Source organism: Tenrec ecaudatus, chromosome 12 (assembly GCF_050624435.1).
Source record: "Tenrec ecaudatus isolate mTenEca1 chromosome 12, mTenEca1.hap1, whole genome shotgun sequence".
NCBI lineage: Eukaryota > Metazoa > Chordata > Mammalia > Afrosoricida > Tenrecidae > Tenrec > Tenrec ecaudatus.
In genome coordinates, this window is record NC_134541.1 from 133,114,484 (window position 1) to 133,141,281 (window position 26,798).

Consider the following 26,798-nt stretch of genomic DNA (forward strand, 5'->3'; position numbering starts at 1 on the left):
CTATCCTCCAGAGGACTGTAGCTTCAGCTCCAGCCCCACTCTCGCCCACGTGGCCAGCAGATGCTTGAGGAAGTCGTCCATCATCTGTGGTGTGTGTGAGGGCTGGGGGCTCCCCACAACAGCTCCTCTCCACAGGCCACAGTGGGTTAACCGATGGCTCGGACATCGATGTGCTATGGTCTCATCAGCTCCTCACAGACCTCGCTGTTTGCAGCAGCCTGGCGCAATGGGTAGTAGATCACCAGGAGGCCAGTGTCCAAGAGCGTCTGTCACATGAACTTGACACTCCTGGTGCTGGCGTTAGAGCACCTGGTCCTCTGCGCTTGTAGGGTCCACACAGACTCCAGGGCATGGCGGTGGTGAAGAGGAAGCCAGCAGCATATGAGCGCCTGGTATCCCCCAGAGCCCTCGTGCTAGTGATGTACCTGCACACACAGCCAAAGGCTTTGCCAAGGGTTCCAGAATGATGTGCATTTCTGCTAAGACACCGTCCAGTTGCCAATCCCCACCCCCGCCCACCATCACCACATGGACCTCATTCAGGAAGGTGTCTGTTTCCAACTCATGGCAGTCATCACACAGCTTTTCCAGGGGCTGCACCGCACCACCCGATGAGTGGACAGTATCCAATGCGACAATGTTGAGGACCAAGAGGTCTGATCTTTGCAGCAGCTCTTGGGGGTGGTCGATGTCACGGTTGGGGGAGATGCCCTTTGGCACTTGGCTGTTGGGGATCCCCTGGATAATGGAGGCATGGTTGCCAGCATCAGAGAGTAAATTTCACAGCCTGGCATCCTATTCGCCAGGGTAAAGAGGGTGGAATTGTTGGCTATGAAGCAGAAGATGAACAAGAGCGCTACATCCTTCCCGTGGAGGTCAGCCAGCTCCCACTTCTGGTCCCCATGAGTTCCAGAAATATTGCCAGTGCTACCTGCCCCAGCACCGTGCTGTTTCAAAATGTCCGTGATGACCCCACACACAAGCGGCTGGTTGGCGGCTCATCCCCAGGTAGTTGCTGCACATCAACTCCTGTTTCTTGGTTATGATGGAATCTGAGGAGTTGACCACCATGGGGAAGACATGGACCTTGCAGTTGACCGTCTTGAACACTCGGTACATGTAGGCAATTTTTTTTTCTCTCAAGCGGTCATACAGGGAAAGCAGATACCGATTTTTGCAAATTATCCTGGAGAAGGTACAACCCTCTTCCTGCTCTCTGCTTTCTCAAGGTATCTGGGAAGTTCTTCAGCAATCCACTTGGCTCCTCACCAGCTTTGGTCTCACAAGCCTTCCAGGGGACCCTTGCACACTCTAAATGTGAAGCCGACGCTAACTACAGGGACGCTCATGGTGCTGTGCAGTAAGCATTAATCTACGGTGACTGTTAGCTTTATGGTGCCAACTAGGCTTCCAGGGGAACAGGTAGGCAGAGTTTAATCGGGTCGCAAGATAAATGGCGACAAGACAAATGGCTTGCCAAGGCCAGCCCCCTTTTCCCTTTATCTCTGTTCTTTACCTTAACTGTATGCTGCACTACCTGTGAGCCAAGCCAACCCATGAATTGTGTCTCCCCTTCAAGACCTGCTTCGCCAAGCTGATGGTGGATAGTGTTGACTTGGTATGTCGCGGGAGCTCCAGACTCCACTGGAACCTGCTGTACTACATCCCTCGCTACTGACTGTTGCTGCCCCACCCTGCTCTCGGCTGCCTGCAGGCCAACTCTACCTGTGTCTTGCTTCAGCGAATACTCCACAGTATGCTTCCTTGACCTTGGACCAGCAGCCCAGGTGAGTTGAAGGACCTTCAGTATATTAACTGTTCTACAAAAGTGACTTGAACTAAACCCTCTCTACTGCCCCGTGAACTAATTATCCATTATATTCCTTCTCGCTGTATAAACCTATTCTTTTACATATAGATAGTAATACGTGCCTGGTTTTGTTTCTCTAGAAAACCCTGCCTAACACATCTACTAAGTGTACATTCAGTGGTTCAAACCTTCCAGCTGCTCCTCAGGGATAAGATGAGTGATGCTCTCTGCGTTCATAAAGATCCACACCCTTGGAAACCCTGCTGGGCTGCTATGAGTCAGAATCGACTTGATGGCAATGGGTTGGGTTGGGTTGGGTTGGTACTTTCACTGAGGTAACCCCTGTGACCCAAGGCAAGACACCCTATGTTAACAGGTAGTAGTTCTTCCTAACTGCTAAGCAAAGGACCTCACTGGTATATCTGCCCTTCTAATCCTGTGGAGCTGACAGTGCAGAAGGACCACAGTAAAAGTCAAAGTTGCCATCTGACTGACGATGAAAGCATAAAAAAGGAAATCCTTTATTGGCATAGGCAGCTTCTGTTGCTCTCAAATTCTTGCTTGACTGTTTTTTGGGGGTCCAGTGGCATAGCTCACTGTGCTAGATCAAAATGACCAGCAGTGATGAATAGTCATAGAGTATCTGATACAAACGGACCTGGAGGACCAGCAAGCCTACCCACCCATTTTAGAAACTGGAAAACTAAGCAGTTCCAGGAGACTCAAGGTCCTACCTCTGGTTGTAGGGAGAGCCTGAACTAGAACTCGTGGATTCCGATGCCTGACCGGGCGCTCTCGCTGCTAACATCGCCTCCTGCCCTCCGTTCATAATTCCTCCACAACATACAAAGTGCAGAGTGGTTGCGTTATATTAATATTGCATTGGGTTCAGATCATTTGAATTCCAAATTTGCATTCCACAAGCCCAAGTTAAACGGGTGTGCAAATTTGTTCTCTAAGCCCTGTCCAAATGCAAATTAAAAAATGAATGAACACTTTTGCCTTAGAATTAGAGAACACTTTGGAACACTGATGTTGCTGTTAAGAAATTTAATGAGCAGCACCAGGCAGCAGCCTCTGATATCTCCTTTTCATATTTTCGTCTAAAATACTTGCGGGGTCACAGGAATCTGAGAGGAATTTCCAGTAACTGTGAGGCCCATGAACCTGAATTGCTGTTGCTGGATGCCACTGAGTCAGTCCCACCTCATGACAAGTGACCCCAGGGACAACAGAACCAAACATTGCTTGGTCCTGCTACATATCATCATCATCATCATCATCATCATCGTGGTAGTTAAATAATCTGGCGTCAACTTGAGACTATTAAGAGTGAAGGGGTGGAGTCTAGTCTGTCAATCAGGTTGCAGCTTGATGACCTCATTTGGAGGCACGGCAAAGGTAAATAACTCACTGGAGGCCAGGCACACACTCGCTCCCTGTGAGATATTCCTGTTGACAAGCCACATGAAGCTATACTGATGAAGGCAGGGCCTTAGAACTGGAGAAGCCATGTGGAGACCCACACCAGCAATGAGATGCTTCCACCCCCACTGGATCCACAAGAATTTCTGCACACTGGCCTGCGATCTTCTTGCATTCGGAATCATTATGTGTGTTGCATTAGTCTGAAGAGGAATTTATAGGCTGGTATCAGACACATGGGCTAATACCAGACTCATGGACTTGATCTGGACTGGGCTTGGATATTTTCTTAATATACAACACTTTTGGATATAAAGTTCTATATTATACACATATGAGTGTCTCTAGATTGGGTTCTCTAGCCTACACAGACTAATACAGTCATCATTATCAGTTGTAAATCAAACTATTGTGACCCATAGGGTTTTAATTGGCTACTTAGAAATCAGGAAGACTGATTCATGCATGTGAATTATGGTGCTAGTGAAGAATATTGAAAATATCAGTGACTGGCAAAGGGACAAACTAATCTGTCTCAGAGAAGGATGGCCAGTGTGCTCCTTAGAAGCAAGGATGAAGAGACTCCATCTCATGTACTTTGGACATGTTATCAAGAGAGAGTAGTCCCTGGAGAAGAACATCGTGTTGGGTAAAGTCCAGGAGCAGTGTAAAAGAGTAAAGTCCCTTAATGAGCTGGGAGGTCACAGTGACTGCAACAAGGGGCTCAAATATAAGAGCAAGTGAGAGGATGGCCAGGCTTTTCTTCCTAATGCCTCTTCATCTGTAAGCTCCCCTGAAACCTATTCCTGTACCATAGCCACATATAACCCCCTCAGTGACAGGTGAGTCATTGTATTGGCTGAGACTTGAACCCAGGTCCCCCAAAGGGAAGGTGAGGATTCTACCACTGAGCCACCAATATAGCCCACTGCCATTAAGTTGATTCTGACTCCTGAACAAACATGTAGGACAGAGTAGAACTGGTTCTTGGGGTTTCCAAGACTGTGCATTTTTATGGGATCAAAGGCTGGTATCCAGTGGGTTTGAGCCGCCAACCAACGTGGTTAGCAGCCCAATGTTTACCACCTAGGAAAGGAACACGGAGCTGAACGTGGCAAGAGTGTAGAAGAAAGGGAGAGAAATCAGAAAGGAGACAAGGATGGCAGACTGATGGATGGGAGGCAGCAGGAAAGAATGTGGGGGAGATCAGATACTGGGTCTAGACAGCCAGAGACACCGAAAGATGAGTACAAGAACCAGACTTGCTGGCCGGGTGCCAGATAAGAGCTAGCAGGGATTGACAGGAGAGCAAAGCAAGGGACCTCTGTGACCGCATTGTGAGCGCATTGGGCTGCCTTCTCTTTGGTTGGCTGGTGTGAGACCACATGGCTGACCTCAGTGGATCCAAGTCCTCTGACCCTAGCATCTGACCAACATAATCCAATTTGCTTCATTAATAGTCTTAAAGGTACTTATCACGGTCCCAAGAAGGGCCCGTGGCAATCTTCAAGGCTGCTATTTGGCACGCTACCCCTAAGAAGAACCAACGAGATACTGGGAATGATCCACAGCAGCCACAGAGAAAGCGCCACCTTGCCAGAAAGGAAACACGAACTCACTGGCATCAAGTTGATTCCAACTCATAGTGACCCTATCAGACGGACTAGCAACGCCCCAGTGGGTTTCCAAGCCTGGAACTCCATGGAAGTAGAAACCATCATCTCTCCCCACCAACAGACTGGGAGTCTCCAACTGCTGACCTTGTGATCAGCAGCCCAATTCATAACTCTCCATGCACCTAGGCCTCCTGGACTTGGCTCCCGTTATACACAAAAACCAGCGGTCTTCAAGATGATCCCACCTCAAGGGGATTCCGTGTGTCAAGAATAGAACTGTGCCCCACCGGGCCTTCTAGAAATGAGCTTTCAGAAACTGATTGCCAGGCCTTTCTTCCAAGATATCTCTGGGTAGTCTTGGCCCTCCAGCCTTTCATTGATTGACTTTGCACCACCCCGGGCATCAGTGAAATCGGTAGACCTTACCAACAGCGTGGAGAGGCCACTACTCTACAGGAAGATGAAATGATTGGGAAAAGAACACGCTCCCCTCGCATTATTTCCCATGAAAGTGCTGCTGGTGTTGTTCAGTAAGTCAGTTCCAGCCCATAGCAACCTAGGCGGAGCAGAACAAAGCATGGCTCTGTGCTGCGCTGGCCTCACAGTTGTTCCTGCGCTGCACCGTTGGTGCAGCCACTGGGTCAATCCCGCTCATCAAGGACCTTGCTTCACGCTGCTCCTCGACTTTGCCAAGCATGATGCGCTTCTCCGGAAACTGGTCTCTCTTGACAATATGCCCAAAGGACGTGATCCAATCAATATCTCTGTCCTTGCCTCTAAAGAGTACTCTGGTCATACTTCTTCCAAGACAAATGTGTGTGTCCTTTGGCATCAGTTGTTCTTAGGTCTTTCTTATTGAATGTGCAACTTTCACGTGCATGGGAGGCCACCGAAAACACCAGGGCTTGGGTCAGGGGCACCTTCATCCTCAAAGGGACATCCTTGCTTTCCAGTACTCTAAAGGGGGCTGTGCAAAAGATCTACCCTAACACAATGTGATGCTTGATCTGAATGCTGCTTCCAGGAGCACCGATGGCGAATCCAAGCGAGATGAAATGCTTGACAACTTCATTATTTTCCCCATTTACGTGGTGTTACCTATTGATCCAGTTGTGAGGATAATGATCTTCTTTTTTTCCCTTTAAAAAATCATTTTATTGGGGCCTCCTACAACTCTTATCACCATCCATCCATCCATCCATCCATCCATCCATCCATCCATCCATCCATCCATGCATCCATGGTGTCAAGTACATTTGTACATTTGTTGCCATCATCATTCTCAAAACATTGTCTTACTGCTTGAACCCTTGGTATCAGCTCCTCATTTTCCCCCCTCCCTCCCCACCCCCTCCCTCACAAACCCTTTATAATTTATCAATGATTATTATTTTGTCAGGTCTCACACTGTCCGACGTCTCTCTTCACCCACTTTTCTGTTGTCCATCCCCCAGGGAGGGGGTTCTATGTAGATCCTTGTGATCAATTCCCACTCTCTACCCCACCGTCTCCTTCCCTTCCTGGTATTGCTGCTCATTATTAGTCCTGAGGGATGTATCTGTCCTGGATTCCCTGTGTTTCCAGCTCTTATCTGTACCCATGTACAACACTGAGTTGTAATCCATACTGAAGGTGCTGCTTCCCAAGTTTACAGAAGAGGAAGCCAGGAGAGATTGAAGACCTGAAAGACCTTGGTCATAGTCATGTGGCTAGCCAGTGGAGGTGGCGGAATTTTAACTGCTTTGGGCTCTGGATCTAAGACCAAAGTCACCTTGCTTCCACACAAGGAAAAGCAACACCATGAGATTTCCTCTGTCTAGAAAACAAGTCTCAAAGGATGGCCTGTGACATGCTGCTCCCTCAGGTGGATCCCAATTTTCTGTCTTTGGGAACACACTGCTCTGTTGATCTGCAACAAATGCATGAGTATTCTAACACCCAGGAGTCCTGGCAGCAAAATGGTTACATGTTGGACTGTGATCCACAAGGTCAGCAGTTTGAAACCACCAGCCACTCTAAGGGAGAACGATGCGGCTTCCTGCTCTCATAATGAATTACAGTCTCAGAAACTCACAGGGGAAATTCTACCCAACTGATAGTGACATTGATTCAATTTTATTTTTATTCAAACACCAGGTAAGTTCTGTTTCAGAGCTCAAAGGTGACTAAGGACCACAGCAGTAGATAGATAGATATATAGATAGATGGATAGATAGATATAGATAGTTTTACTGGGGGCTCTTACAACTCTTATCACAATGCATACCTCCATTGTATCAAGCACATTTGTACATATGCTTCCATGATCACTTTGAAACATTTTCCTTCTACTTGAGTGGTTTCTTGACTGATGCTTCCATGAGCAGTGGTGATAGAGTCCACTACAGTGAAATCCCTGGTAACTTCAGTCTGTGGTCCCTGTTGTTGCTCACTGGTCCAGGGGTGAAGAGTTCTGTTTTCTTTGTGTTCAGGTGTAAGCCATGATTTAGACAGCACGTGTGGTCTTCGGCATTTATCACTAAGTCCCTGGCATTTTCTTTGCTTTCAGCAAGCAAGGCTGTGTCAGCTGCATGCCATGGGTTGTTAATGAGATTTCTTCTGATCCTGATGCCTTGTTTGTCTCTGTATCTGGTCCACCATCTGGAATTAGTTGCTCAGAATGCCAATTGATGAAATCTGGCTCAAGGAGACCGTCCTGACAAACAAGTTCCCTGATTTCAAACTCCGCAGCAAGCCCTCGGCCAGTTCAAATGACTGCTTCTTGGTCTGTGTACTGGTCCTGCCTGGGCATAATTAAGTGTTTTGGAATGCTTAATCTTGGTAATGCTGCCCATGTTTTTGTTTTGTTGTTGTTTACAACCCACACAGGTCAAATTACTTTGTGTTGTCAATAAAACACAGGTAACATCTTCCTGGTAGAATTTTGAAGCATCCAGTGAAGGTTAGGGTAGTTTTATTTGTTTGCTTGTTGAGGTAGTTTTAAGACAAACAAAATGAAGTCTTATTTTTCACAGTCCAAAGTAACCTGATAAGCCTTGCTATTATGCTAAAAGCGAACTTAAAAGTAGCCATATGTTGAAAGAGCACAGCTCCCACCTGAGGACTCTCCTCAGTGCTGCTGAATTATCCACAACAAGACTGTAGAGGGGGCATGTTTGTGTTGTGCACGTTTTCATGACAGTGCAAAGGAAGAAATGTACGCATGTGCGTTTTAAAAAGAAGACGAATGGACTCCTCCCACCTCTCCCAGTGGCCCTTGGTATCAGAACTAGAGGCATCAGAGTGAAGGGATGGCCCCTGGGCCTGGCGTTGTGAACAATGCACAGTGCACCTGACCCGCCTGTCTTGGCCAGTTACAGTGGGTTCTAGGTTGGCTTCTCCTGCTTCTCATGTGCCCAAGCTTCGTGGAAAAGCCAGCCTCTTTCTGGTGTGCCCATTTAAGTCACCCGATAGCTCCTGATGGGGTTGGAGACCGTCGTCATTGCTGTGTGTGGTCGAGTCGATTCTGACTCATGGTCCTGCCCTGGCGGACAGAGCAGAGCTGCCCCATAGGGTTTCCGAGGCTGTCAACTCCAAAGAAGCAGCTGCTTCATCTCTCTCCCCTGATTGGGTGGTCGAATCAAACCGCTGACCTTTCAAGCAGCAGTCAGGTGCTTAACCACTGAACCATCAGGGTTCCCTGGGTGACATCAGGTGATGTTTTACTCATCTGCATTTAACTCCAGGAAGTGGGCCATCCTAGCATGGCGGGGGGACCCATGGTTTTGGGCTTAACTCAGAGGTTGGCGGTTCAAACCCACCCAGAGGTACCTCTGGAGACAGACCTGGGGAATCTGCTTGCCAAAGGTCACCTTGAAACCCATGGAGCACAGGTCTACTCTGCCCACAGGGGGGCGCTAAGAGTCAGAATTGACGCCAAGGCAACGACCAACAACAACGTGGTGGAGGCTGAGCCCAAGCCCTCCCCTCCCCTGTGGTTTTGGACATGTTGCCAGGAGAGACCAGTACCTGGAGAAGGAGCTCATGGTTGGTAAAGGTAGTGGGGCAGCAAGCCAGAGGAAGACCATTAAAGAGATGAATGGAGCCAGTGGTCACAACAAGGGGCTCCAACATAGAATGGCTGTGGGGCTGGTGCAGGGGCTGGCGGTGTTTTGTTCAGCTTTAGAGAGGGCTATTCACGCATCAGGATTGACTCAAAGGCACCTAGTGACAACCTCAGGGCTTCTGTCTTGTCCCCACCTCACCAGTCTCCACATTGGCTATCTGGACCCCTCAGAAGAGGACAGAGTGGCCGAGCCAGCTGAGCCCACCTTGTGATTGTGGCCGCAGCTGCTTCCTCTCCTGTCAGCCAACCCTTCATGCTCACTGTCCAGGGATAAGGATCCCATGGGTCTAATTTACCAGGAGCCCCCGCGGGCCTTTCCGTCCCACATGGAGGAGTGAGCAGCAGGTTTCAGACACGGCAAAAGAGCCAGTTTCCACTACAACAAAGAATCACGTCAAACATCATAGAAACCAGGGACTGAAAGACACAGAGAGCCCTATCTTGCTCCTTCCTATTCTGCGCATGCGTAGGGGAGGGGAGGGAAGGGTGGGGGGTGGAGGGGAAGAATCAAGAGACTGGGCCTGGAGAGAAACGGAGAATGGCTGTCCTCCTGGCCAGTGCTGACACACTCTTGTCCCTGTGAGAGCAGGCCCTCCCCACCTCTGAGGCGCCCTGTTGTTCTTCTTGTGGTTGGCTGCCACCCAACTGGTTCTGCCTCACAACAGAACAAAGCAGCGTCTGGCCCTGCATCATCCTCTCGATCACCAGCAAGCCCAGGCCTATTGCTGCAGCTGTTGTGTCACGTACCTGTCACCACTTGTCTCCCTGTCACCTGCCGGTCCCCCACACTTTACCAGGTGCCACGTCCACCACCCACAGTGGATCTCTCCTGGGGACAACCCCCAAATGAGTGAGTCACACACTGTCCCAACATGGTCCCTAAGGATCCCACGGGCCCGTTGTCCGAAGCAGATTGCCCAGCCTATCTTAATCTGGAAACCCCTTGGAGACGGACCATGTAACCCAAATCAAACCCATCCACCCCGGGTGACCCAGTCACACCACAACACAAGAGATAGAGTTGTATGCTTGGTGGTGAGAACTCTGACCCTATAGGACATAGTGAACCTATAGGATACCCCTATAGGGGTAGATGTGCCCCTGTGTGTTTCTGAGACTGTAACTCTTTATAGAAGTAGAATGCCTCATCTTTCTCCCGAGGAGAAGTTGATGGTTTTGAACTGCAGACCTTGTGGTTCTGAGGCTGTCAATCTTCATGAGAGCAGATAGCCTCAAGTTTTCTCCCAAGGACCAGCTGGTAGTTTTGAACTAGCAGCCTTGTAGTTGGATGCCTAGTGCTTGCTGGATAGCAGCTGCCAGGGCTGCTAACATTTCAGTCAGGTAGTCCAAAATGTCCCAAAGAGTAAAGACCTTCCCAAGAGTCTTATGCCCCATAGTACTGAGGTTCCCATGGCCACGGGGCCCAAACTGTGTGTCTATCACAGTTTACGCTCAAGCCCAGATTCTGTCCTGCTCCGAGGATTTCTGATTCAGGAAACTGACCAAAACCAAACCAAAACCTCACTGCTCCCGAGTCAAGGCCTGTTCCTGCATGGACATACAGGACAGGGTAGAGTTGCTCCTGGTGGTTTCAGAGACTTTAAGGGTCTAGAAACACTTTTATTTCTCCCAAAGAACAACTGGTGGTTTTGAAATTCTGACCTTTGGATAGCAGTCCAACATGCAACCCAACACACTTCCAGGACCCCTTGGAGACTGACCATCAAAGCAAAATTTAAAAAAAACAAACAAAACTCCACTGTCATCGAGTCAATTCTGACTCTGGGTGACCCCAGAGAACAGGGTAGAACTGCCCCTGGAGGTTTCCAAGACACACAGAGATTTTCCAAAACAACACAGTGCCTGAGGTGAACTGGTCTTTCCTAAGCCATTGTTTGACTCAAAGGTGACTTTGGGAAACTAGTTTTTCTCAAGACTCAAGGCCAGTTTCCAAAAGAGCATCTCAGGGCAAGGAGCTGGGGTGCCACCCCACTCCATGGACCCCAGAACTCCAGAGAAACAAAACTGTTTCTCTGGGTCAAGAGCATGAGAAACATATGCAATCGAGCCACACAGCAGTCCCCTCCAGGGTCATATCCTAAAAACCACCACCACCACCACGATGTCTGAGAAAAGTTAGAGCTAACTATATTAGCATGAAGACTTCAGAGCAATCTCTAAGATCGGGAAACTGGGAACAATCTGGGAAACTGAGAATATGGGGAAAAGCTACGGAAGTGTTGAGAAATCAACCTTATGGAATATTACACTGCCATTAAAAAGACCATCCTGCCTGTGGGAAATCCCATTATGAAGCATGCATGGAGAAAGGCTGTGTATGTGTGTATGTGTGTGTATGTGTGTGTGAATGCGCGTGTGTAGGCGCTCTGATTCTAAGTGTGTGAGATCATCTGCATGGAGTCCAACTGGAACGGAATTTTAAACTGGAAAGTACTGTCGTGGCCAGATTCCCAGTGAGTTTTGCTTTTCCTTTTTCAAATATGTGTCCAAATGTTTCATTAAACATTCCTCTCAGGATGACTTCAGGACAGGACACGCCATCACAATGCAGAGTTGTCTTCCATCCTAAACCACAAGTTTCAGAAGTTTATAACTCTTCAATGTGCATGGGGGGGCGGGGAGACGGTGTGGAGAGAAGCCAAGCAAATGCACGCCTGCAAAGATAGATGAGTATTTCAAGAACCCTGTGTCCCAGAATGAACCAGGAAAAGGTGTCACACCAGGACCATGTCCCCCAAGAATGGAGAACTTCTCAGGGGGCAGGGAGCAGGTCTCTGGGAGTTGCTGCCGGGAGACACCAGGCGGGTCAGAGCAGGACTGCTCTGTCCACAGGGTTTCCCACGTTGGGACGTTTCAGAAGCAGGAGACCAGAGCTCATTTCTGAGATGGCCCTGGTCCCATCTCTGGTGGCCCTAATTCCAGCGGCCGACTGTGTGGGTCGTAATTGAATGCTAAGGCTCTGTGTACCACCCAGGGACTCCGGGGCAGATAGGTCCTCTGGCTGCAGGACAAGAGTATTGGCATATTTCTATCCCCCCCAAACTCACTGCCATCAGGTCCATACCGACTCACAAGGACCCACAAGACAGGAAAAAACTGCCCATGTGGGTTTCTGAGGCTGTAACTCTTTACGGGAGTAGACAGTCTCATGCCTCTCCCTTGAAGCAGCTGGTGGTTTCAAACCGTTAACCTTGTGGTTAGTGACCCAACATATAAGGCCAGGATAGTGATTCAGTTAGGTAGCAGAACAGGACCCAGGGCCTGTTCCTGTACATGCCAAGGCCTACCCCCCTACAGTAAGTTGAAAGCTGATAAAGGCTAAAGGGCAAGCACCAATTCAGGCTCTGAGGGAGGCAGTACACCTGAACTGGCCCAGTCTAGGCCAGGTGAGCTTAATTCAGCCAATGGGGTCAACCGGTACTGTCAACCATGCCTCCCAGAGGAAGGAAGAGCCCAGGATCAGGTTAAAAGGACCCTGGTCAAGGTCCTGGCTTAAGAACTACATATCAAACCTTCACTATGAAAAGCAGGGCCACCAGCTCTGCTTCCAGCATGGCTGAGCCCGGCACGGTAACTAAATCACACGGCCACTCTGCCTCAGTGGCGCCCATCCTGAGAGACAGGCATGCTTGAGGTGACCACCAGCACCCCTCTGGCTTAGAGACGTTCTATGCCAAGCTCTCTGGAATCAGGCTGCAGCCCTGGATTGTCCCAGAAACTCCCAATCTATCCTTGGTGGTCAAGCAGATACCTCAAAATGAACATGCTCAGAATCCCCTCCACCTCTTACTCCTCCCATTGCCAGCCATACTGCCCCCCTGCCACCCTACCCCACCCTGCCCCTCCTACCACCACCTGCTCCTCCCACTTCCTGTTCCTCCCATCTCCATCCTGAAGTTCCCACCACTGACCTTTCCCCTTTCTGCTTCCCCACCCCCTCAGGAAAGGGTGCCAGCAGCCTCCCACCCAGTTGCTTAGATCTGAAAGGTAATGTTCCTTTGAGCCCTCAGTTGCTCCAGTGCCATCACGCCCTCCTTGCCCACTAGCGTTACATCCTCGCATGTTTGCCTCCCTGCAATGCATCCCGCACGCTGAAGTCAGAGCCCCCTTTTGAAATTTTAATCTGAGCACATCACTTGCCTACTTAATAGGCTCCCCATCAGACTTGCAGGAACATGCAGAGCCTGGCAAGTCTCCAGGCCCCACACGAGCCAGCCTCCACCTCCCCCCAGACCTCAGTCTCCTGTGGCTCCCCTACACAGGCTGCGGCTTCCCTCCTCTGGATGCTGCAGGACATCTCCTCCTCCCAAATGGCCTTCTTCTTCTTGGTCCATCCATGGCCTCACTTTATGTGTTAGAGGGACAAATTCAGAGACACTCATGTGTGTGATATAGACTTTTATATCAGAGTAATTGTAATTAAGCAAAGAGCCCAACCCAGTCCATAAGTCTGATGTTAGCCCATATGTCCCATTCCAGTCGATAAATTCCTCTTAAGACACACAACACATGCAATGATGCTGAATACAGGAAGATCACAGGCCAGCGAGTGGAAAGTCTTGTGGATCCAGTGGTGGTGAAGCATCTCATCACTGGCATGGGTCTCCACGTGACTCCCCTGGTTCCAGGACTCTGGTTCCATCAGGGGTCTCCATGTGGCTTTCCAGGAGGAAGACAAGGCGAGTCAGAATCCAGTCTCCAGTGAGTTATTTATCTCCTTCACGCTTCCACATGAGGTCATCAACCTGTGACCTGATTGACAGGCTAGACTCTACCCCTTCGGAAGTTGACATGAGATTATTTACCTGCCACACTTCCCAACCTGAAAAGTACCGCCTCAGTGAGGCCTCCACCACCTGCTGTTGTGGGTGGTCATCAGCTGGCCTCAGACGCATGGAGACCTTCCATAGGACAGAACAAGCTGTCACAGTCCAGTCGGGTTCCATCTTCAAGATCATTGACAAGTGCGGGTCTGCGACTGGCAGCTATGGTTGCAGCCCATCTCTCATTGGGAATTCCCACCGTCTTGCTGACCCTCTGCCTTACCAAGTATGAAATCCTTTCCTAGCTTGTGGTCCCTCCTGTGGGCATATCCATGATCCCTTGTGGCACAATGGTTACACATTGGGCTGCTAACTGCAAGGTCAGCAGTTCGAAATCACAAGCTGCTCCATGGGAGAAAGGCAGGGCTCTCTACTCCTATAAAGTTACTGTCCCCAAAGCCCACGGGGTAGTCGTGCCTTGCCCTGCAGGGCTGCCCAGAGTCAGAATTGACTCGATGGCAGCGAGTTTGGTTTTGGGTTTGGTAACATATCCAAAGTAAATTAGCCAACGTCTCTCCATCCTTGGCTTCTAAGAAACATTCTTCTATTTATTCTTCTGAGATTGATTTGTTCATTCCTCTGGGTGTTCGTGGTGTTGTCAATAGTCTTCACAGACACCATGATTCAAACACATCAATGCTACTTCCTTCTTTATTAAATGGGCATGCGGGGCAGCATAAGAGACCATGGCTTGGGTCAGATACATCATTGTTCTCAAAGTGCCATTTGGCAAATGCAGTATGTCCTTTGATTTCTTGACTGCTGCTTCCACCGATATTGATTGTGGGTCCAAGTAAAATGAAACCCTTCACAATTTCAATCTTTTTACAGTTTATCATGCTGTTGCTTTGGGTCCAGTTGTGAGAAGTGTTGTTTGCTTTATGCTCAGATGTCACCCACACTGTAGGTTGCAACCCACACTTTGATCTTCATTAGTAAGTGCTTCAGGTCCTCTTCACTTTCATCAAGCAAGGTTGTGTCATCTGCATATTTCACGTTGTTAATTAATCTTCCTCTAATTCTGATGCTGTTCTTCTTCACAGAATCCAACTTCTCTGATAATTTGCTTAGCATACAGATTAAGTATGGGGGAAAGGCTACAATCCCAACACACTCCTTTCCTGATTTTCAGTCATGAAATATCCCTTTCGTTCTGTTTGGATGACCGCCTCATGGTGCAGGTAGAGTTCTGCATCAGTACAATTTAAGCGTTCTGTACTTTCCATTCCTTTCAGTGTTATCTATAATTGGCTATGAGTCACAAAGTCAACTGTCTTTGCATCGTCCGTAAAGCACAGGTAAGCATCTTTCTAGTATTCTCTGTGTTCGGCCAAAATCCATCTGACATCAGCTATTCCTAGTTCTATATCCTTTTCTGAATCTGACTTGAATTTCTGGAAGTTTCCTGCCTATGTACTGATGCTACTATTCTTGAACTGTCTTCCACTTAATTATACTTGTATGTGATACTAATTGTGGTAGTCACCTACTCTGGTGTCAATTTAAGGATTAAGAGTATAGGGGTGGAGTCTAGGCTGTTAATCTGGAGAAAGCCAATGAGACTTCTTTGGGCATGGCCTTCTGAGAATTCTGGGAAATCTGGTATTTCCTCCTTGGAGGCAGAAGATCGATCTCTCTCTCTCTCTCTCTCTCTCTCTCTCTCTCTCTCTCTCTCTCTCTCTCTCTCTCTCTCTCTCTCTCTCTCTCTCTCCCCCCCTACTCCCTGAGAGACATTGCAGAAGACAAGCTACATGGATGCAGCCAGACGTTGGAAGCTGGAGACGCCAGAGAAATCCTTGCCAGCACTGAGATGTTTCCAATGACACTGGATCCAAAGACTTTCTACCCACTGGCCTGTGATGTTCTGCATTCGGTGTCATTGCATGCATTTCATGAGGCTGAAGAGGACTTTAGAGATTGATGTTGGAAATATGGGCTAATATCGGACTTATGGACTTGATCTGGATTGGGCTGGGGTGTTTTCTCAATGTTCAATTGCTCTTGTATATAAATCTCTTTCTTATACACATATGTGTGTCCATGGATTTGTTTCTCTAGTCTACCCAGACTAACACACTAATGAGCTTGTTTGATAATTTCATTGGATCGCCTTTCTTTGGAATGGGCACAAGTATGGATCTCTTGCCGTTGGTAGACCAGGTAGCTGCCTTCCATTTGTTGAAGCATCTCAATTGGCATAGTGCCAATCCCTGGAAACTTATTTATCACCAACGCTTCTCTGCAGCTTGTACCTCTTCCTTCAGTATCATCAACTCTCGATCACAGGCTAACCCTCATTCTCCCTTTTGCAGTAAGGTGGTTGAACATCAGTCCTGTCTTTGTGGTACAAAGACTCTGTGCATTCCTTCCATCTTCATTTGATGCTTCCTGTATCTCCGAAGGTTTTGCCCACTGACTCCTTCAGTATTGTAACTGGAGCCTGGAACTTTGTCCTTCCCTTCTTCCATCGTGAGAAATACCATGTGTTCTGTTTGGTTTTCCGGTGCTCAGTCTTAACACATTTCATTTGAATACTTCATTTTGTGATCTCTATGAAATCTTCCACTCAGCAATCTCACCTCATTTGACTCAGCTCCTCTACATTCAAGAGCAACTTTCAGATTCCCTTTCCACATCCATTTTGAAATGTTCTTTTCTTTCTTTCCCCCCACTGACCATGCGCTTCCTTCCTGCATGATGTTCTTGATGGCCCCCATCACTGGTCTGCACTTTGATCATTATCAATCCATCTGTCAAATCTAATTTTGGAAGGATAGCAAAATTCAGGCAAGATGGATGAGAGGGCTTCCTAAAGGTTTTCCATAAGAGAAGATGGAACTAAAAGACAATGAATAAGTATGACCTTGAGTTGCCTCACAGTCAAGGTCATCCTCTAGCACTTGTGACATTGTTTTCATTTTCTCAGCTTCCACTGGAATGTGCCTATTGGAACGTCCTTCTTAACAGTTGGGCCCTGGCCTTGTTCGGAGTGATGGGGCTGAGCTTTTCTATCACCTCGTTCACACATCCAGCCGATTTGATTCCAGTGTATTCCCTCCAGTGTGCTCCATCTGTATCATCACTCTGTATGTGTTTGTTGGAAAAGAAAGGAATTTTCGCATGGGATAATGCAAGCACCAACCACGCACGCCAGAGATGAAGCAATGAAGACTTTGACCAGTTCCTGCAGTTGGAAATGGATCAGACACACCACCAACACAAGCTGCTGATTACCGGTGATCACAATATGAAAATGAGAAACAAAGAGAGAGCGTTGGTCATGGGGAAAAGACAGGAGTGACTAGCAGTATCATGTCACCTCTCAAAACAGCCTGTCCTCTGGAGCAGGGAGCATCTTTTCTGTTTAATTTTCATCAAGCAGTGAAATGAGGATTGCGTGGCTCATGGGTGCCAGCTGTGCTCAGAGCCTCTGCCCTCTGAGTGTCTCTGAGACCCTGCCCCTGCTGTGTCCCCATGGGCAGGAGAATACACAGCCCAGGTGAGACAACAATGTTGCCTACACGTTTTTAGGTTTTCTTTTTCTTGTCCTTGTCATTTTTTCCCATTCCATTCATCCTATTATCCCAGCAGTCAGCTCCACTTAGTTCAGGTGTCAGTCACTCGCCAAAAGTCACACCTGAGCTAATGACAGCTGTTGGACAGCCGGCTCGGGCCCACTGGGTCACTGAGGGCTTATGGAGTAATTGTGTGTGAGGGGTGGGGGGGAGGCAGGGAGTATGTGTGTGAAAGCGAGAGAGAAGTGGGGTGGGGTGGACACAGAGACAACAAGGCAGAGGCTCAGAGAGAAATAAAAGAAGGCAAGATTTTAAAGTTTGCCTTTGCGGGATACCTGGGAAAGAAGAATGGGGATGAGAGAGCGCTCTTACAAATTTTCTTCAAAACAAGAAGCTGATATGCGTAAAAACAATACAATTCTGTAAAAAGAATGGAAGCACCCCCTTGGGTCTGAATCCAGCCCTATAGACATTGGTCTTCTTCCAAAGGAGGCTGGTACCAACCCAGAATCAGCCCCACCACAGAGCACAAAACCAATGAAAACCCAGGAATGGTAAGACAGAGAAGGGTTGTATTGGATCCACACACCCAACCTCTTGGTTGAAGGCGTAGACTCTAAGCTTTGCAAATTGAGATCCAAAGACATGCAATAAGCTACCTGAATCATGAGGTTGCTAAGAGACTGAGCTAAAAATCAGCCCCAGACCTCCTGGTTTCCCTAGTTAGTACAGCATCCACTGCCCCACACTGCTTGTGTATACACATGGATATGCTGCTGTCTTAATGACCGAGTGCTACCATGACGTTATAGTGTTGATGAAGAACATTGAAAGTACCATGGGCTGCCAGAAATACAAACCAATCTGTCCTGATATAGGAAGTGATCTGAATTCCCCTTAGAACTGAGGATGGAGAGACTTCATCTCCTAGACTTTGGACACTGTATCAGGAGAAACCAGACCCCAGAGAAGGGAATGCTTGGTAAAGCAGAGGACCCAAAGCATAGAGGAAGACCCTCGATGAGATGAATTTATACAGCTGCTGCTGCAACAATAGGCTTAAACGTAACAAAGACTATGAGGGCAGCACAGGACCAGTCAGTGTTTCATTCAATTGTACGCCGGGTGACGATGAGTCAGAGCCAACGCACCAGTGCCTGACAAGGACACTACAATAGAAATACTGTAAAGCGCTGGTTGTACTAAACAGAAAGGTATTCTCTTGCAGTCCAGGAGGCTAGATATCAGAATTCAGGGGGGCAGGTCCAAGAGATGGCTTTCACTATGTGAGCTCTGGGCAAAGTCCCTATCATCAGTCTTTCTTTGGATCTAGGAGTATTTCAGAGCAGGGACCTTGGGTCCCAAAGATATGTTCCTTTCCTGGCTCTTCATTTTTGGTAGTAGGTCCTCTATCCCAATATCCTGCTATCTATCTATCTATCTATCTATCTATCTATCTATCTATCTATCTATCTATCTATCTATCGCATATCTCCTAGAAGAGAAAAAAGGGGAAGCGGCCACAGCCCAGGGAAATGCCCTTTACTTGGGATCAAGGTTGTGACCTGAATAAGGATGATGGAGCCCTGGTGGCACTGGGCAGACAACCACAAGGTCAGCAGTTCAAAACCACCAGCCACTCCTCAGGAAAAGGATGAGGCTTTCTACTCCTATAAAGAATTACACTCTTGGAAACTCAAAAGGGGTAGTTCTACTCTGTCCTAAAGCATCTTCCGTGGATGGGTCCTGCTCAGTAGAGTTTTGTGAGTTCCTTCTTGACAGTGAGTCTGCTACTAAGAGGAGGGACAGTGATGAAGGAGCCCTGCTTCGTAGACAGGTCGGAAAGACAGGATTCTGATTGGGTGGGGCTATCATCTCTAAGCAAAAAAATAAAGAGAGAAAACCCAGTAAGCCCAGGTCTTGCTTGAGGAATGATAGACTAGACAGGGGGAAGAACATAAAACACCAGCAACGTTCCAAGATAAATTGTGGGAGAAAGAAATATCTAAGAGGATACTGTGGATTGGATTGTATCCCCTCTAAAAAATATATCCTCCAGGTTTGATCCCTAAACCTATAGCTTTAAGCCTATTTGGGAGTACCATTTTCCTTTGGGATGTTTATGAGGCCAGATCAGAGTAGAGTCCTAAATCTGTATTTAAATATTTTTTGGTTTGTGTTTTCTTAAACCATTTATTAACATATAATCCCCATACCATATCATTCAATTGTTTAAACATATGAAAAATAGTAGTGCAAGCATCACCATAATCCATTGTAGAATATGTTCTTCATTCTGTGCTCATTATTAGCTCCCCACCTTCCCCCAATTTCCCTTGACATAACCTTATGACCATATGAATCCAATCACTGTCTCTGTAGATTTATGTATCCTGTATTTCATATAAAGAAAATCATACACATAATCACAACACACAACAACCAAAAAACAACAACCAATGTCAACCAAACACAGAAAATCCTCCATTCAAGAGAAAGCAGAATAAAAACTAGAACAATTTTTAAAAATGGGTCAAACACGAAGACAAATGATAATATGTAAAATGTTTCACCTACTGTTTATACTCAAATATAAGCTGACCCGCCCGAGTATAAGCCGAGGTATTCAATTACTACCTGGGAAACCAGAAAAACTGATTGACTCGAGTATAAGCCTAGGGTGGAAAAATGCAGAAGCTATTGGCACATTTCAATAATCAAAACAAATAAAAATAAAATTACTAAAAATTGAGACATCGGTGGGGTAATGTATTTAAATTAAAAACATAAATAAAAGGACATTGAGTCATTTAACATTAGTAAACCAGCATAGTAAGTGGAAAATAGGTGCAACAAAAACAATAAGGTATCAAAAATGATACCTTAAGAGTACTATTCCCTGAGCTCAATCAGCAACCAAGCTAAAATGTAAAGAGTTAAAGTCCTTCAAAACTAGATTCTTCATCATCATTCATATCCCAATTCAGAGCTTCAGCTGGTGTGAGGTCATCATAGACACTGTCCTCACTGAGTTCACCGTCATCACCATCATTGCTGTCATTTTCATACAAAGCGCAGTCTTCACTGCCATCCATAGCATTACTAATACTACATTTCTGGGAGGCACGTCACACCATGTCTTCTGGAATGTCTTCCCATGCATCTCGAACCCACTTTGTTATTAACTCTATATCAGGCTTCATGAGATTTCCTCCTTTTGTTAGTCGGGCTTGACCAGATGACATGCATTCATGCCACATCCTTTGTACACGGTCTTTAAAGGGCTTATTCAAAGATACACATCATAGGACGGCTCTGATTGGTTAGATGTGAGTAAACAAACATTCAAAGCCCTGCAGTGTCAGCGGGGCTTTGAATGAACAGCAGAGAAATGGCAGTCACGGAGAGATAACTGGTGCTCATCATGTTACCTCGGGGGGCCCCCAGCAAGATGTTACACCTTGCTGGGGTACCACTGACCCGTGTATAAGCCGAACCCCAATTTTTCAGCACATTTTTTGTGCTGAAAAACTCGGCTTATACCCGAGTATATACGGTAATTATATCTGTGGTAACCCACTTTCCAACACACTCTGAGGGCAAGATCTGGTCCCATCCCTGTACACCTCATCACTTGTAGGGTATAGGAATGATAGGGGTACAGCACAAAGAGTGAAGAACAGACACCATGTGAAGATGCCCAAGGAATCAGAAGCTAAGACAGGAATCTTCCCCCAGAGTCATCTACTAGAGCCAGTGCCCTAAACTTGGCCTTCTCGCTTCCTTAAGTGGGAGAGAGTCAACATCTGTTGTCTGAAGCTACCCACTGACAGTATTTCTGTTACAGAGCAGCACTAGACAACAGCTGGGTGAAATACACCATTAGGTGGCCAGGACACTGTTGGCTTTTCAGACATGTAAGCTCCCAAAGTCCAGTGACGGAGCACAACTCCTCACTCATAAAAACTCAAACTCACTGCCACCGAGTCAATGCCAACTCATAGGCACCCTATAGGACAGGGTAGAACTGCCTCTGTGGGTTTCTGAGACTGAAACTGTTTATGAGAGCAGGAAGCCCATCTTTCTCCTTCAGAGTGGCAGGTGGTTTCAAACTAATGACCTTGTGGATTGTAGCCCAATGTGTAACCAATACACTGCCGCTAGTTCACTCTCACTCCTGTAAGCTCCTGGTCCGTGGACAGCTTGCCTCTGTGTTCAGAGATCCAGTCTCCTTTGGTTTGTCGCCCGCCCCCACCCCACCGTGGGCCCTGGGGTCCTTTGTTTCTAGGCGTCGAAGGGGAACAGAGCATTGGAGAAGGTACATGCACTTCGTAAGCTCCCTTATCCGGAAATGCCACCCAGCTGCTTCTCCCCCTCCTTGACAAAAACAAGGCACTGCTCTGGATGCAAAGGCGCATGTCTATGTTGAGTGCAGTGTGGCCGTTTGCCTTCCAGCTTTGGAGAGAAAGCCGACGTTTGGGTGTGCGACTAGCTATCTCTGTAGCATTTCCTGCCCTGTTCCCCCTACTTAATCGCCATGAAAGTCTGCATTGCTCATTAGTTGTGTTAGTGGTTGGGATTTTTTGTGGAAAACATGACGTTCTCTGGCTGGAAGTAGGGTGAGAAAATGAGTCTATTCCCAGGGATGCTGGGGCGCTAAGGGGCCAGGCAATGACTGACATGTGGTTAGCACCTGTGTGCACTCAGGCGGTTGTGAGCATAGGTGTTTGTGGCAGCTCTTTCAGCGGAGCCCAGACTCGACTCCAACATCTGGCAGCCTCTGCAAGGGACGCCCTGCCCACTTGGCCACTCTTCCCTATAGATGAGTCACCCCACGGTGATGGAGGGCATTCAGATGGTAATTTTGATAAAAGGAGGGAATAAACTTTATTCTGGTGTTTGGCTGCACAATTCCATATCCCCCCCAACCCCCCCACACACATACATCTAGGAAACCAACCTAGATAACCAGGACCACTGGGCTGCTTTGGGTAGAGGTGCAAAGGAGCTTGGAGCTTCGGTGGCTCAAATGACAAGCTCCCCCCACTTCACTTCCGCTTCCCCTTCCTGCCTTCACCGAGTAGCCCCTGAGCCCCCTTGCCCAAGGCAGGACCCTTGGAAGACACATGGAAATGAACACCTGCTCCCTGCAGGCACCTGGTGTACAAATGAAGGAAAGGAGCCTTGAGAGAAGCAGTTTGCCCAAAGATGCCCCAGGAAGGTTTCCCATCGCCAACATCTGATAAGAAGTCTATACTCCTACTTCTTAAAATCACCTGGGGAGGGTCAGATAAGCAATAGATTAAATCGAGGTTGCTAGAGAAAGACAGGCGCTACGGAGCCGTCCCCCACCTTCAGTACAACATGGCAGCCGCCTGGCTCTACAGGAGACGTTGCCCGCCCTCATGAAGGCTCTTGTGCCCATCCATTGCACCTGTCCTCTAGAGACTCACACCCCACCCCACCCACAACGTGCCCATGGAGCAGTGGTTCTCAACCTGTGGGTCATGACCCCTTTGGGGATCCAACGGCCCTTTCACAGGAGTCGCCCGATGCAGAACAGTAGCAAAGTGACAGTAATGAAGTAGCAACAGCAATCATTTTATGGTTGAGGGGTCACCAGCACATGAGGAACTGCATTGTGAGGTTGAGGCATGAGGAAGCTTGAGAGCCACTGCCACAGAGAGTAAGTTGGACGGAATTCTGTTGTGATCCATTTGGCTAATGTTCCAGGCCTTCCTTCCTCGTCAGTCTTGGTTTGGAAGTCCCGCTGACCTAGAAGTTCAAGGTGCTGCAACACAAAAGACCCTGCAGCCAACTGCCATGCGCGCGCATGCACAGTGAAAAGCAAGTGTAGCCTGCTGAGCACAGGGGGCTCTCACAGGGGCAGTTGCTTGTTTGGTGTCAAAGCATTCATCTGAGATTTAATACCACTGAATGTTCCCAGGGTGGCGGAGGGGTGGGGGGAGTGGGGCGCAATCTGGAGACGAAATCTGAAGCTTCACGGTCAGAGGCAACCCTGCATTCTGAAAACTGAAATGATCTCATGAAACTGTTTAAATATGTAGGTCCCCACACCATGAGATCAGGGTGGGCGTCGGCCTAGGAGTTTTCCTTCCCCAGACATCCAAGAACATAGGAGAGGCTTGTGCTTGGCTTCGAGTTTCTCTTGGAGACAAAAAACAAAAATTACCCCCAAACAATGTGGAAACACTTTGACAAGAGGGAAGCCAAGGCAGAAATCACATTAGCAATTTAGAAAAGTTGCAATTCCTGGCAAAAGAACCGACTGAAAGAATGTGGACGAAGAAAACAGGGGGTTGGGGGGAACTAAGCCTCTTCTTTGAAGTAAAAGGGGAATTTGTCATCCTTGGTGGGTTGGTCAAGTCTAAGGGCAATCTCTATGCAAACCCACATGCAAGCACAGTGCTCACCCAAGAGTTGTTTGGGGAAACTGAGGCAATACCAGATGGGGCTTGGGGTTGGGGAGAAAGAGAATAAAGAATGTTGCGAAGAAATACCAAAAAGTAGATAACATTAGCCAAAGCAACATGTTTCCACAGACCGCTCTGTCTGATTGTACACATGTGTTGTTTTCTCTTTCTCTTTTTTTTTGGGGGGGGGGGGTTGGTGGTGGTAGATGGAGGATTGTGCAAATGTTGAGTAACAGGGGTCTCTTAAGGACCAAGAGAGGTAAGTAACCTTGAACTTAAAATGAAGGGAATCCTTGGGGAAATGTTGCCCAAATCTGTGGAGATGCCTGAGCCACAAAGGGAAGGACTTGTGAGGACTCCAGCTAGAACTGTCCGGAAAAGGCAAATCCCTAAGCCTGTAATTACAAAGGATACAAAGACAAAGCCACCGACAGAAAGTGAAATGTCGGTGTGTGTGGGGCGGGGATAATTGATGTCTCAGGTGACTTTAAAGTTGGGGTGGGATGACTGGCAAATTGGAGGGGCTGAGAAATGAATCGGAGGTGCTGAGGGGGTTGGTGAGAAGGGGGAAAGAATCAAGAGTTCTGGTTTAGTCTCTTTAACTGTGAGGTGCCAACCATGGAGCTGGAGATGCCAACAGGTTGAGGAAGATGCTGGCTTGGACCTCTAAGTAAGGACTCACAGTGGGTGGATGTTACTGACTCCGGGGGGCAGCAGGCATCTCTGTACCAAACCATGGTATTTTCATTCACCTCCTATGCATGTGAAAGTTGGACATTGGCTAAGAAAGACCCAAGGAGCATCCATGCATTCGAATGCTGGTGCTGGAGAAGAATGTTGAAGCACAAGACACTGCGACCCAATCTGTCTTGAAAGAAGTATGCTCAGGGGCAAGGATGGCAAGACTTCATCTTACATATTTTGGACATGTTGTCAGGAGAGACCAGTCCCTGGAGGAGAGTACCTTGTTTGGTAGAGGGCTAGTAAAGAAGAAGAAGGCCCTGAGTGAGGTGGATTGACACCATGACGGGCTTTTAAACAGGGGAATCGTTGTGAAGATGGCGCAGGACCAGGAAGTGTTTCCTTCTGGTGTGTATGCGTGGGCCACTATGGGTTTGAGCCAGCTTGACGGCAACTAATAGTCACGACATCTCTAGGTCAAATGTAGAAGAGGCCCTTGCCTGAGGCTGCCACTTATTGAAGACGACCTTAAACGATTGCAGCTGATCAACTATTAACGGGATGAAAGGCACCCCAAACAAATATTTCAGTATTGCACTCCGTGGTTTTACCAGGAAAGCTGGAGAGAGCAAGAGGGGAGGAAGAAGAAACACAAAGTCATGTTTTCCAGACACAAGAAGAGAAGAAGGAAGTAGAAAGGAGGAAGGAGGATTGAACCCAACGGCACATCACCAGACAAAAACACCCAGCTCATGGTGGTCAAGTGCTTACCAATGCATGCTGACCATCCATCTCATGAGGTTCAACACAGATTTCAAGTTCAGACATACCAAGAACATCCAAACCAAGTCAAACTCACTTATAGGGTCTAACTGTCCCCCGTGGCTGTCCAAGACGGCAACTCTTTATGGGAGTCAAAAAGCCTTGTCTCTTGGAGGGTTTTAAACTGCTGACTTTGTGCTTAGCAGCCCAGTGCATAATCCACTACACCCACCAGGGCTCCTGCACTTTGCTGCCCACCATACCAACGAGAGAGGAGAGAAAACCGCACAATGTGGTTGAGTTAAATAGGCTTAATGGAACAACAGTCTTAGATTGGTAGAAAGATTTTCCTTTTGATTGCTTTTAAATAGAAATAGAAAGCTCCGAGTATTTAACAGAAATAATATTTGTGATGGGAGGGTGGGAAAAGGGACTTCATTAATTAGAAGACAGGATGAGGAGAGAAAGGACAAATAGAACAATTATAACATGAAGCAGTAACCGGCTATATTCAGCTTCTGGTTTTAAATATCATCTACTTAGCAGCCTTGAAACAATCTTTCCCAACTTTTAATTAAAATGGCTTTTAAAAAAGCAGAACAAATATTAAAATTCACAACTCTGTGAAAAAGCAGGAACATCAGTTAACCTATTTCTAGATGGAAGCCATGGTGCCAACGGACCCGGATGTAATGGCACAAGTGATGGCTCAATTTGGTTGAAGGCCGCTGTCGTTAGGCGCCGTCGGATCAGTCCCAACTCACAGTGACCTCGCGCACAACACAGCGAGACACTGTCAAGTCCTCCGCCATCTTCACCACTGCTCTTGTGTTTGAGGCCATTTTTGCCCCCGCTGCGTCAGTCTTCCTCGGCGGGGGTCTTCCTCATTCTCGCTGCACCACGGCTTCACTGTCACATGATGTCCTTTTCCAGGAGCTGGTCCCTCCGGACCATCTGTCCAAAGTACATGGGATGAAGTCCTGCCATGCTTTCTCCCAAGGAGCACACTGGTTGGACTTCTTCCGAGACAAATTCATTTGTTGTTCTGTAAGTCCATGGTACATTCGGTATTTTGTCCCCAGGACGGTAATTCAAATGCGTGAATTTGGTCTCCCATCGGCGACTTTTTCACATGCAGTGTGATGGAAAACTCCATGGCTTGGGTCAGTCATGCCTTAGTGCTCAAACTAACAGCCTTGCCTCCACACTTTGAAAGGGCCTTGTGCACTCACTCGTTCAACATGTATGGCAACATAAATCATAGAAGTATCCCTTCTCCTTAAGGGTGCTGACTTCTGCAGCTCTCAGCATGCTGCCTCTCTTCCGCCAGCTCCCCCCCTCCTTGTCCAAATGCATGACTCTTAGCCAATATTCAGTTAGACACTCCCTACATTCCAAAACCAAACCCACAGACAACAAGTCTAGTCTCCTTAGAACAGGATAGAACTATATCCTTAAGGATTTCCTGTGCCAGGCCGGGTTGACGAGAGGAATCAATCCAGTGACATTCACCTATGTATAAGAAAGAGCTTGATAGCAAGAAGTAATTATATATCAAGAAAGCAGCCCAGTCCAACTCAAGTCCATACATCTGATATGAGTCCAT

At 47.6% G+C, this 26,798-nt stretch overlaps 1 pseudogene; it reads right to left on the reverse strand.

Moving 5' to 3' along the window:
• Positions 1-26,004, reverse strand: LOC142422993 (5-aminolevulinate synthase, non-specific, mitochondrial pseudogene; annotated as a pseudogene).
• Between the last annotated feature and the right edge of the window lie 794 nt (positions 26,005-26,798).